Source organism: Leptonychotes weddellii, chromosome 10 (genome assembly GCF_054177405.1).
Source record: "Leptonychotes weddellii isolate Sample4059 chromosome 10, ASM5417740v2, whole genome shotgun sequence".
Classification (NCBI taxonomy): Eukaryota; Metazoa; Chordata; class Mammalia; order Carnivora; family Phocidae; genus Leptonychotes; species Leptonychotes weddellii.
The window spans coordinates 53,676,023-53,689,156 of NC_138378.1; the positions used below are offsets into that span (position 1 = coordinate 53,676,023).

The following is a 13,134-nucleotide window of genomic DNA, read 5'->3' on the forward strand; positions in this document are numbered from 1 at the left end:
CAGCTGGTAAGTAGAAGCACTGGAATATGGAATATAAGGCTTTCCCCCCACTGTATACAATGTTTCTTTATTTCTTTTTATTTTTCTGAGAGAGCATGAGCAGGGGGGAGGGAGAGGCTGAGGGAGAAGCAGACTCCCCGCTGAGCAGCGAGCTGGATGCTGGACTCAATCCCAGGACCCTGAGATCATGACCTGAGCCGAAGGCAGACGCTTAATCAACTGAGCCACTCAGACGTCCCTTACAGTGTTTCCTTTTAAAGAGTTCTGCCTCGGGGCGCCTGGGGGGCTCAGTCGTTAAGTGTCTGCCTTCGGCTCAGGTCATGATCCCAGGGTCCTGGGATCGAGCCCCACATCGGGCTCCCTGCTCACCGGGAAGCCTGCTTCTCCCTCTCCCACTCCCCCTGCTTGTGTTCCCTCTCTCGCTGTGTGTCTCTCTCTGTCAAATAAATAAATAAAATCTTAAAAAAAAAAAAAAAGAGTTCTGCTTCTAATCCACTCCAGTGGGGCTGGGGTATGGTGATGTTGGGGGGATTTGGTTCTAAATCTAGTAAGGCAAAAGTTGCATATAGTTAAAATCAAATTAGAATATTTTTTATATCCCTTATAAAGCACAGTATGCAGTAATTCTTAGACATGAAAGCTTGGGAACCACTGAGCTAGAACCACCAAAGGGAGTCACAAAGGGAAAACCAATATGGCAGATGCTTGGACCTTTGGTCTCTTCTGCTCGTAAGATAACCCTCGTCTTTCTGGGTGAACAGAGGATGGGTGGGTTGTTCTCAAAATGTTCCTGTTTGCCTGCAGGGTTACTCCATTCTGTGTGATATGAAGTCCTTTGTGCCAGTTATTAACTTATTGTCTCTCAGCTCCAAACCCATGGTTTATATTCTGCATTATGATGCAGGGGCTGGGATGCTGCAAACTCCATTGATGCTTCCCAGCTGGTTCTATTAGGCCCTGCCAGATGGAGGTAAGGGAGGGGGTCTGCAAGGATGGGGGTGGGGGTAACGGGGTTGGGGGGGCTGGCTCCTCCCTGATTGTTTTCTGTCCGTGCCCTGCCTGCCTGTGGCTCCTGAGCTCTACACCCTGGGTCCTTCCCTTAGCTTCCCTGTCCTGTCCTCTGCAACTTGCAGTTTCCCTGTTCTTGAGGAATCAGCTTTAAAGTGACCGCATCAGAGATACCAACACGAGAAGCTGGTGTGCCCCCTCGGAGGTCAGTTTCAATTCTGCGCAAGTCCTCCCCTACCTTCCAAGTTTTAGTAATTGTTCCTTCTTTGGTTGCCCTCAGCCCTAAGGATGGTAGCTGCTTCTTCCAGCTCCTGTGGTGTCTGATACTGTAGAACTCTTTTTTTTGGCTTTTCAGTTACCTAGTTAGCAACCTTAAACCTAGCTAATAGGGGCGCCTGGGTGGCTCAGGAGGTTAAGCGTCTGCTTTCAGCTCGGGTCATGATCTCAGGGTCCTGGGATCCCTGCTCAGTGGGGAGTCTGCTTCTCCCTCTCCCTCTGCCCCTCCCCCATTCATGCTCGCACTCTCTCTCTCTATCTCAAGTAAATAAATTAAAACAAAAGAAAACAACCTTGCCAATAGTTCTCTGTAGTAAATACTTTGTTAAATAACTGGCTTGGTTTCTGTCTCCTGACTGGCATATTTTTATATGCTTAATTTTATATATTAAAAGATTTGTTGGGGGGGCGCCTGGGTGGCTCAGTTGTTAAGCGTCTGCTTTTGGCTCAGGTCATGATCCCTGCTCAGTGGGAAGCCTGCTTCTCCCTCTCCCACTCCCCCTGCTTGTGTTCCCTCTCTCACTGTCTTTCTCTCTCTGTCAAAAAATAAATAAAATCTTAAAAAAAATAAAATAAAAGATTTGTTGGGGCGCCTGGATGGCTCAGTTGGTTAGGTGTCCAACTCTTGATTTCGGCCCAGGCCATGATCTCAGGCACCCCCCCATGGGCTCTGCACTGCGTGGAGCCTGCTTAAGATTCTCTCTCTCCCTCTCCCTCTGCCCCTCCCCACCTCCTCCCTCTCTCTCTTAAAAAAATTTTTTTGTTTATAGTTGTGATTTGCAACTCAGGGAGGGTTAGGTCCTAAGATCAGGGCATCAAATAATAAAAGTGGTTGGCCCTCCAGTATATTGCCTCTCTAATGTGATCACAGTTGGCTGTTGGCCCTGGGATGGAGCAGTCTGTGACCTCAGCTGAGACCCTACTAGACAGGGCAGGGCAGGTTAGGAGAACGCCCTTCATCTGCACTGTGGTCACTGTTTGTTTCCCAGGGCTCTGTAAATAGAACAGGAAGTTTATGTCTCCCTGTCACCTCACAGGTGGAAGGTCCTTGGGGAGACATTCATAGGCTAGCTCTGCTTTCAGTTTAGCTTGTATGTCTGCTCCATTTCCATTTTCTCTGGCTCCAGGGCCAGTGGGCTCTCCCCTACTCTTTCCTCCCTCCTCCCTCCCATGGAGATATTCTACAGCTTATCTTTGCCAGGAGCCACTGAATGCTCCCTCCCTTCAAATCACTGGTAGACACTCCCCACCACCCCACCTCTCCACCCACCCCCAACATCCTGTGGCATTCCCTTAATTTTTCCTGGCATGGAACCTACATGCTTTGGATGAGAGTGGGGCTCTTATGAATCCAGGGCACTGTGGACAGTGGCCAACCTAGGTATTTCTTGGAGTCCATGTGTCCTGGAGGAATTCATACCTGCTACCTGCAGATGAAGAAACTGAGAAATATCAGTCACTCCTACAACTTAATAGAAAAGACCCAAACCACCCCCTCCAAAAAAGCCAACAAAATAATGGGTGAAAGATGTGAACAAACATTTCACAAAGATATACAAATAGCCAATAGGTACAACAAAAATGCTCAACACCATTAGCCATCAAGGATATACAAATTAAATCTACAAGGAGATACTATTACATACCTAGTAGAATTAATACAGTTAAAAACTGACAATATCAAGCATTGACAAGGATGTAGAGCAATTGAAATGCTCAACATCGCTGGTGAGAGTGTAAAATGGCACAACTACTTTGGAAATAAGGGTCTGGCAGTCTCTTATAAAATATTGAACTTCATCAAAGTTAAAAACTTTTGCACATCAAAGGTCACTATCAAGAGAGTGAAAAGGCAACCCACAAAATGGGAGAAAATATTTGCAAATCATATATCTAGTAAGGGATTAATATCCAGAATATATAAAGAACTCCTAAAGCTCAACAGCAAAACAAAAAATCAAATTAAGAAAGGGGCAGATGGAGATGGATGGTGGTGATGGTTGCATAACAATGTAAATGTGCTTAATGCCACTGAATTGTGCACTTAAAAATGGCTAAAATGGCAAATTTTTATGTTTATAAGTTTTGCAATAAAAAAATGCTTTTACGGGTCGCCTGGGTGGCTCAGTTGGTTAAGTATCTGCCTTCCGCTCAGGTCATGATCCCAGGGTCCTGGGATCGAGCTCCCTGATCAGCAGGGAGTCTGCTTCTTCCTCTCCCTCTGCTGCTCCCCCTGCTTGTGCTCACTCTCTCTCTGTGTCAAATGAATAAATAAAATCTTTTTTAAAAAGTTAAAAAAATGCTTTTACAAAAACTATACATAATCCTACCTTATGATCTAGCAATTTCACTCCTGTATTTACCCAAAAGGAATGAAAATGAGAAGCCATGCACAAGAATGCTCTTGGCAACTTTATTTATGAAAGCTCCAAGCAGGGGCGCCTGGGTGGTTCAGTCGGTTAAGTGTCTGCCTTCGGCTCGGGTCATGATCCCAGGGTTCTGGGATCGAGCCCCGCATGGAGCCCCGCATGGAGCCCGCGGGGCTCCCTGCTCCGCGGGAAGCCTGCTTCTCCCTTTCCCACTCCTCAGCTTGTGTTCCTTCTCCTGCTGTGTCTCTCTCTGTCAGATGAATAAATAAAATCTTTAAAAAAAAAAAAAAAGCTCCAAGCAGGAAATCATCCAAGATGTCCATTAATAGGAGAATAGCTAAACCATGTGTTGTTAACCTTACAAATAAAAACTGCCAGTTTATTTTACCAGCAAAAGATGGGTTTATTCGGGAATAAAAGAGAATAGCAATCTGGGACAAACAAGCTGGGACAAAACCGTAGGCAAGTCTGGGGAACAATGGAGAGGTACACTCTTTTAACGAGAAAAGGAGTAAGTTGGGAAGGCTGTTATAAACTAAAAGTCCCTTGGAATAAACTGGGAGTTCCAAGTGTGGTGGCTTCTCACTGGCTAAGCTGTTGCTCGGGGGATGAGGAAAGCGTGTCTCTGGCAAGAGTAATATATGATTTAAAAAAAAAGGTACGTCTGAGTCTGTCTAAAAGAGCGTTTAAAAAACAAAAAAAGATCTTATTTATTTACCTGACAGAGAGAGAGAAAGCACAAGCGGGGGGAGCGGCAGGCAGAGGGAAGGGCAGACTCCCCACTGAGCAAGGAGCCCGATGCGGGACCTGGGATCATGACCTGAGCTATAGGCAGACACTTAACCAACTGAGCCACACAGGGATCCCTAAGGGAGCTTCTTAAATAAGTTTATAATAAAAAGTCAAAGTGATATGAAAGCACAGCATCACAGTTAAAATGGCAGCACTTTTTTCTCTCTTACTGGTACATAAAATAATGGTATATTTCCCAGTTTAGGGCATCTTAGAGTTGGTGAAATATGGTATATTTGTTCCCATGAATGAGTGTCTCTAAAGGACAGATTCCTAGAGGCAGAACTGCTGGGTCAAAGGATATATGCATTGGAGAGATTCTGCTGACCTGTCTTAAAAACAAAAAACAACAGTGTCCGTTTCCCACACTCTTACCAGCGTTGGGTGTTAGCAATCTTTTAAGTTTCTTCTCATCTGATGGGCTCTTATCAGATCTTCAGTTCAGCGTCAATCCAGAGTGAAGGGCTCTGTGTTTCCCCAAATTATCCTGCTCCACTCCTGAGTATAATCAGTTCAGTCTGCTTCACACTTCCCTGGAGGTTGGGCCTTGGGAGCCACACATCTTTCTCCTCCTCAGGGAAAATAAAGGGTCTTTTGCCCACGTGGTGCCAGAGAGGATTGTGGGCTAATCAGCATAGGAGGGGATCTCAGATGCTGTCTGGTGCCAGGGGCTCTGAAGGGCATTCAAAGTGTTCTGCACTGTTATTGGTGGCAGTGACATCTTTTAAACTTCTAGTCTGAAAAAAAGTAATGAAAGGAATTCTTCAACCTCTTGCCGCATGAAAATGGGATCCCTCTGGGAGCCTCCCAATGCATTTCCCCACACCTGCAGCAGCCCCCAGATATGTGCATATGACTCAGCCACTCCTGTGGGTCCTATGTGGGTTTTGACTACTCGATGGCAACTCTTTTTAGTCCTAAACTGCTTAATATATGCTCACAATGGAATGCTGGCTAAAAATGTAAAATGTGAAAAGTTTGCTGAAATAAAGCAAATGAAGACCATAACATGAAAATTCCACAATATGACTCAAGATGATCTTCATTCAATAGACGTGCAAATTGCATTCAGTTGATCAAAATGTTTATCTGGCTCATCCTGATATCTCTTCTATGTCAGAAACCAAAGCCAAAAAAGAGAAAATAGAGCGACCGTTCTATCCAATATAGCCTTTCATTATTAGGAATAAACATGAGCCAGACCCACTAAATATTATTTGCAGAATGATGCTTGCATATAGCAGCCTGAACCCTTCTGTTTTATCTCATCGTTTGGACACAAAAACATGAGACACAAAAACATGCCATTTTAACATTTAAACATGAGAGTAATAAAAATAAACCAGTTTTTTTAAAGTGCAAAAAGCACAAATCCCAAACATTCATTTAGAAAAGCAGTTTTTGTTCATTTTTGATGCTATAATGAGTCATTAAATTTCATACACTTTTTTTTTTAAGATTTTATTTATTTATTTGACAGAGAGAGATACAGCGAGAGAGGGAACACAAGCAGGGGGAGTGGGAGAGGGAGAAGCAGGCTTCCCTCTGATCAGGGAGCCCAACGCAGGGCTCAATCCCAGAACCCTGGGACCATGACCTGAGCCGAAGGCAGACGCTTAACGACTGAGCCACCCAGGCGCCCCTAAAATAACTATTTTTAAAATAACTAATTATAACACATCATAAAAATTATTACATGATTTAATAATCTCAAGGTGTTGGCAAGTATATACATGATAAAAAGAGTTTTCCAGTCAAGATAGGCTAGAAAGCTCTTATTTGGTCTAGATCCCTCAGATTATAGATGAAGAAGTTGAGGTCCAGAGAGGGTAAGAGATTGACTTAAGGTCACACAACCAGGGAGGGTCACAGCTCAGACTCTTAATTCATGGCTCTCCAGAGTCAGTCCATATGAGTTTAAGTGATTTGAAGGTCTTAGGAGACTTCTTGCTGGAAAAAATCTCTCTGGTAGCAGAGGTTCTGACACTGTCCCCCTCCAGGTTCAGCATTGCCTTTACTAGGTCCTTCCTTTAGAGCCCCACTTTCTTTGGGGACTAAGCTATTTTAGTTCCCAAAGTCTGTATGAGGCTGCCTTCCCCTCTCATGCAACCAGGATCAGTTAATATCTGCTGAACCAATGAAAGAGTAAATCCAGGATGGGAGAAGTGAGAGGGAAGTGGACCACCAGGGGCCAACCTTGCTGCTTGTGGTTCACCAGGTGTGTTCTACCTGAGGGACTTGGAGGGAGGAAGAGCAGACTCTGGAGATGCTACTGGATTTGAGAAGACACTAAGTATAGGTCCACGACTTACTTTCTTGTTCATCAGGAAATTAACCCTTTCCAATTTAAAATTTAAAAATTTGGGGCACCTGGCTGGCTCCGTAGGTGCAGCATGCAAGTCTTGATCTCGGGGTTGTGAGTTCGAGCCCTACATTGGGTGTAGAGATTACTTAAAAATTAGATCTTAAAGAAAAGTTAAACCTTTAAAAATAAACATAAAATTTAAAAATTTGAAAAAGTATTCCCACCTCAGAGAAACCATGTGGTTACGTTAATAGCCTGTTCCAACTCATTTATTTCAAAGTCTCACTCTCTGCTGCCCTCAAAGTATTCTGGACTTGGCCAGGCATGCTCCAAGGAGCCCTAATCCTGGCGTGTTCCAAACAACTCTGCATCCCACCACCTGCCTGGTGCCTGATGGGATCTGCTCTGGACTTATGTCTCTTACAGTTCGAAGCTACCTGGAGAGTCTCACTTACCTCTTTTCTCTGGGCAGATAACCCAGTAGGCACGGGGCACCGAGCTTCCTAAAAACACCATCTTCAGGAGGCCCCTGCCTTACTGCTATTGTCTGCCTGATCAGTCTAATCAGTTCCGCTTGAATTTCAAGGCTTTTTACAGTCCTACTGCTTGACACTGTCACCCTAACACAACCTGTTACCTTGGGCAGTCACCAACAAAGTGACTACATACAGGACCTTTTTTCTGCCTCCCATCACTTGCTCATACTAGTTCCCTCAATCTATTATCATAGTGTTCTGTTGTTTGCTCTCCCGGCTCTGGTCAACCAAACAGGGTGACCGACATCCCCACAGAGGCCCAGGAGACAATCGAGAGGCAACCTGGAGAAAGACGCTGGGAGGGTGGTGCGTACTCTGTGAAGGTGGCTGCCGCTAACCTCCCGGGGCAGGGTGCATGTTCGGCGGGGCCGGCGGGGAATGCAGGTTCCCGGCGGAATTACCAACTAGGTACAGTAGCCACAGTACCTAGAGCCCGCAAAAATGTTCACATTTTAAATTCTTTTGAAATCAGAAGAAAAAAGAAATACAATAATCATGTTGTAACAATAAATCCTGCCTGGATTATATTTGTCTTTATTTGCAGGAATAAAATACCATTAGTTTTTTTTGTTTGTTTGTTTGTTTTTTAATGGAGGAAAGGGTCCACGAAGACAAAAGTGCCTAGGGCACCGGACAGTTATAATTTGGCCCTAGGTACAGTGTGACCTTGTCTGGTTAAAAAAGAAAAAAAAAAAAAAAAGAAATGGATATCCAGATATTTGTATGAGACCTCTTGATTTTAAATACTAGGAACTAGTTTTACAATTAAACCAAACAAATATGTTGTGGCCCAACAAAACACGCGGGGCTTAGCAGGCACTCTCTGGAAGGTTCGGGCTATCGTCATGTCCCCGCAATGCCCGTGGCTTGACACGACTTCGGGGACACGCCTTGTGCCTGCGCTCAGGATGGACGAGGGGCCGAGGGAAACCTCCGGGGCCGACCAGGCTCTGATGCTGAAGCCCCCGCCCTGTCCGGTTCCGGAGGCCCCGCCGGCGGAGGCCGCCCTCGGTCCACCCCCGGCCCGGGCGCCGCCTGGCTGCCCCGCCGGACGGCTCCGCTGACTTCCAGGGCGGCGCGGGGAGTCCAGGCCGGGGCCTGTCGCTCGCTGGTCACGCGGGGCGCGGGCAGGGGGCGGCCGCCGGCGAAGTGCGGCCGGTGAGCCGAGGCCGCCCCGCTCGGCCCCACCCCTCGACCCGCGTCACCACCACACCGAGGCCCGCCGCCCGCCCGGCTCCTCGCGGGGCCCGCTCCCGAAGGCGAAACTCCCGGTAGGACGCCGAACGCGGCGGCCGAGGCTCCTCCTCCCGCGCTGCTCGGCGAGGCGGGCTGCGCTCTTTTCAACGCCCCAGTGGCCTGCCCGTGGCGGCCCTGCCAGCCGGCCCTTCATCCCCGGGGGAGACCCTCGCAGGACTCCCGCTCACTCCGCCGGGAGCCGCGAGAACCGCAGCTGCAGGCGACTCGGGGCCCGGACCGGGTCCCGCCGAGCCCCGAGCCGCGAGTGCGCATGCTCCGCCGAAGCCCGTACCGGGCCTGGGTGAACCCTGATAGAGCCATCGCGAGGCCGGCTAAGCGGAGCTCCAGTGGCGCAATCGGTTAGCGCGCGGTACTTATACAGCAGTACATGCAGAGCAATGCCGAGGTTGTGAGTTCGAGCCTCACCTGGAGCACGACCCTTTTGGACATCCGCAGCCCCCTTTTATCTCCTTACCCAGAGGAGCGAGTTAGTCTCTCTTTAGCGTTCTCAGTTCCCGTCGCTGACTGCCTGTGTGCGCTTGTCGCTGCGCCGCAGGCAGGCTGCCGCTCGCGCTGGAGCTTCTTACCCGCAGTGCGAGCTACTTGTTGCCCCCACGCACCGTCCAGCCACTCGAATCTGGACCTCTGCATACTGCTTCCTCCTACTTCTCTTCCCAGGCCTTTCCTTTAACGGCATCGAGTCCCCGGCCACAGTACCGGCTGTAAGGAAGGGAGATCCCGGGGCGCCGCACTGGGCATCGAGGTCGAAAATCGACCGGGCGTGCCCCAGCTCCCGGCGCCGGGACGAGGTCCGGCTCCCCGTCCACGGCCCCTAGCCCACGGCTGGGTGGGGCGTGGCGCGGCGCTCTGTGGGTGGCGGGTCGCGAGCCGGGGAGCACTCCCGGGAGTTGGGGCCAGGGGCTCAGCGCAGGGCGAAAGTGGAGCTGCTGCTCCCCTCCCTCCGAACTGCGGACACCCCGAGACCGCGGGCCCTTCTCCCCTCCCCAGGCACACAGGCCTCCCTGGGCCGACGTGCAGAGTTTGGGAAATGTGCACTGGGCGTTTCCCCTCTCCCCATTCTGCGCCTCCTCTCGCCGGTGTCAGTCTGCGGTGGTGCAATTCGCCGGCGGACCTGAGAGCAGACGCCTTCTAGTGATGTCCGAGTGGCGGCTGTCCTTTCCTGCATGCCACAAATGCTAGGTTCAGAAGTCCTCTGGGGGGGGGGGGGGGAGCGGCGGAGAGACAGGCAATCTGTTTTTGCAGCCAGCACCGGAACACTCCTCGGAAGCGTGGGGGCTGCTTTGCCATGGGGTGGATGTGTGCCCCACATTCCCAGGAGGTGTGGGCGGAGCAGGGAACAAGTTTAGTGGGGTGACAGTCGTCCCAAACGCGTTCTCCCCAAAGAGTGGTTTCTCCTGTTTTATGGACAGGATGGTAGTAAAATCCTGGGATGGAAAGACTGCCTGGAGCGCTGAGAAGTAAGATCGAGAAGGCTCAGAGAAAGTGGGTGGAGGCTGGAGCTCTGGTCTGTCTCCTCGGCTACTAACCCTAGCCCCAGATCGAGGATGGAGAGCCTCATGCCCAGTGACATGCGAGAACGTCTGCCCTCCTCACCTAACCCGAGGCCAGGCCCTCCCCCAGCCAGAGCCTTTTGCTCACAGGCTCATCCTCAGCAGATGGTGAGAAATCTAGCTCAGGCCTGGAGACAAGTATCTATCCATTAATAATAATAATAAAATAATAATAATAATAATAATAATAATAATAAAGTTCGCTTAAGTTAAAAAAAACAGTTTTAAGAAATAATCACATATCATTTTAAAGTATACAATTCAATGGATTTTAGTATATTCACCGAAGTGTGTAACCATCACTACCTTCAATTTTAGAACATTTTCAGCACCTCAGTAAGCAACCCCATATCCTCTAGCTGTCCCCACCCTAGCTCCCCAGTTCGGCCCTAAGCAACCACTAATCTACTTTCAGTCTCTATACATTCCCCTACTGGGGACTTTCATATGAACGCAATCATAGGACCTGTGGTCTTTTGTGACTGGCTTCTTTCCCTTAATGCTTTCAAGATTCACCCATGTCCTACCCTGTATCATCATTACCTGATTTCTTTTTATGGCTGATTAATATTCCATTGTATGGATCTTCATTTTTGAACAATGGTGGAAAGGTTGGCATTTAAAAAAAATTTGCCAAAAACTGTTTTTGTTAAAGATTTTATTTATTTATTTGATAAAGAGAGACAGATAGTGACAGAGATAGCGAGAGAGAGCACAAGCAGGGGGAGAGGCAAAGGGAGAGGGAGAAGCAGGCTCCCCGTGAAGCAGGACCCTGGGATCATGACCTGAGCCAAAGGCAATTGCTTAACGGACCGAGTCACCCAGGTGCCCCCAAAAACTGTTTTTTAAAAGGGAACTAATTTTAAAATACACAAAGCATAAAAATGATCAGACTTGCCAAGCGAATGTTTCTGTCTGAGAGTACTCACTGCAAGAACTGGTCAGAAACTTCTGAGAGCTGAGCACAGAGCAGATTCCCCACATGGACAGAAATAAATGAAGGTAAGATCATTCTGCCCAACTTCGCCTCCATGTCGGAATCCCTTCTACAAAACCCCAGCTCCTATTTGAAGATTTCTTGCATCAGATTGTGTTTTCTTCACAAGGCAACCCATTCCACTTCCTGTCAACTCTCAAGGCTAGAACTTTGTCTTAAATATTGTTTCTGTCCCTGTTGGGTATTGCTGGAGTGGTGGTGGTTTAGGAGACTATTTTTCTGGTTAAATGGTGAGGTGGGAGGGAAGGAAGTGAAATGAGTTGCCCTTTCTCTATTTACTCTAGAAATCCCCTGCTGGGAAATTAGTAGTGGGTTAGACATGAACAAATAGACTACTGGCAGATTTGTAGTCCAACATCTTAATGTGACATTGATTGGCTTTTTAAAGACTTTGAGAGGTGACAAAGATCAACTCAGGATATTATGGGAAAATGCTTTAAAAACCAAACAGTATTATGCAGACAGGAGGAAAGGGCATTATTAATACCATGATTGGTGGGTTAGGCCTGTGTATGATGTAGGGTGGCTTTAAGGAGGCAGATGTGTAAATACGAGGTGGATGAACTTGGAAGGGAGGGTGAAGTTATAGGTGAACAGTTGGAGATCTCTAGCAGGAGAGAAGCCTGACATAACCCAGACTGACATTAGCTTTGTAATTGCTTTGGATGAAGACAGGCTTATTGTGCATGATACAAAGCTGGACGGGAGTGCAAATTCAATAGAATTTGGAGGACAAGTAGAGACAAGCCAGAGACAAATGTTTCTGACAAATGACAATATGCAATTCGACAGAGATAATCGTGCGCCTGTGTTCAGTTCAGAGTTCAGTGTGGGGGATGCCTGGCTCGACAGCCATTTGCATGTAAAGGATCTGGGGGTTTCAGATGTATGCAACCTCACTTGTCCCAGTGTGTGACCGAAATGGTAAAAATGTCAACAATTATTAATGCCTCATGGCACTGTATAATGCATTACATGGTGTGGTGTCAGAGATCACAGAACAGCAGTCTGTGGAACAAATCTAGCTTCCTGACAGGTTTTGTTTGACTTTCTAGCGCTGACCGGCCCAGTGTTCAAAACATTTTTAATCATTTGCCTACATCTTGGGAGATTTTACTGAAATGTCCAGATTTCAACTTTCTAATGAAAAATCAGAGATGTTGGCCATCTGGGGCTCCTATTCCCACATAGCAACATTAGCTGCCCCCTTTGGATTGGCCATGTGATCTTCGGTTCTCTAGGGTCCCCCCATTCTCCATGAATCCACAGCACAGGGGTAGGTGCCAACTACCATTCCTTTTACCTGCTTGCTTGCTGTTTTCTTAACCCCTGACTCATTTCTCTCCTGTGCGCCCCGCAGACACTGAACATGTGGTCTCCGTGTGGATCAGGGAGGAAATACTCCTGTTGAACTCTCAGTAAGTCAGAACTCAGCCTGAGAGCTGGGAACTGTATGGATACAACCTATTTAAAATTCAACAGAACAAAACCCCTGTTCTTTTTTTTTTTTTTTAAAGATTTTATTTATTTATTTGACAGAGAGAGACACAGCGAGAGAGGGAACACAAAGCAGGGGGAGTGGGAGAGGGAGAAGCAGGCTTCCCGCCGAGCAGGGAGCCCGACGCGGGGCTCGATCCCAGGACCCCGGGATCATGACCTGAGCCGAAGGCAGACGCTTAACGACTGAGCCACCCAGGCGCCCCAAAACCCCTGTTCTTTATTATGGAAGATATATCCCAGAGTAGGGGAGTTAGTATATATACCCTCACCCCGTGTATCCATCCATTATTACTTCCAAGACTCATCAACACTGTTTCACATATGCATTTCCACAACATTTCCCCCTACCGCTGCACCGTGGTCACTGGAATATTTTTAAAGGAAACCCCAGATATGGTTTAATTTATCTTGTGAACACTTCAGTATGTATACCCAACAGCTAACTACTTAAAAAAAAAAAAGCATAGGGGCGCCTGGGTGGCTCAGTCGTTAAGCGTCTGCCTTCGGCTCAGGTCATGATCCCAGGGTCCTGGGATCAAGCCCC

At 47.8% G+C, this 13,134-nt stretch overlaps 1 protein-coding gene, 1 long non-coding RNA gene and 1 other non-coding gene across 5 annotated transcripts in view; 2 read left to right on the plus strand and 1 right to left on the minus strand.

The window, feature by feature from the left end:
* HAAO (3-hydroxyanthranilate 3,4-dioxygenase) overlaps nt 1–9,732 on the minus strand; it is a 28,809-nt gene extending 19,077 nt beyond the window's left edge. Inside the window, exons 1-3 of one of the 3 annotated variants that reach the window (XM_081833462.1) lie at nt 8,998–9,732; nt 7,569–7,712; nt 4,821–5,182 (exon numbers count right to left, since the gene is read on the minus strand). The gene's annotated coding sequence lies outside the window, so the exon portion shown is untranslated. Of the gene's footprint in view, nt 1–4,820; nt 5,183–7,568; nt 7,713–8,948 lie in introns of all 3 variants that reach the window. The other 2 variants (XM_081833463.1, XM_081833464.1) reach the window with 2 other exon arrangements.
* On the plus strand, nt 8,864–8,956 carry TRNAI-UAU (transfer RNA isoleucine (anticodon UAU)). Its single transcript is given in 2 exon segments — nt 8,864–8,901; nt 8,921–8,956. It is a non-coding gene; the product is annotated as a tRNA-Ile (tRNA).
* Nucleotides 9,733–10,243: 511 nt separating the features above from the next.
* On the plus strand, nt 10,244–12,553 carry LOC145723880 (uncharacterized). The gene is made up of 2 exons (XR_014149235.1): nt 10,244–11,095; nt 12,451–12,553. It is a non-coding gene; the product is annotated as an uncharacterized LOC145723880 (long non-coding RNA).
* Nucleotides 12,554–13,134: the final 581 nt, after the last annotated feature.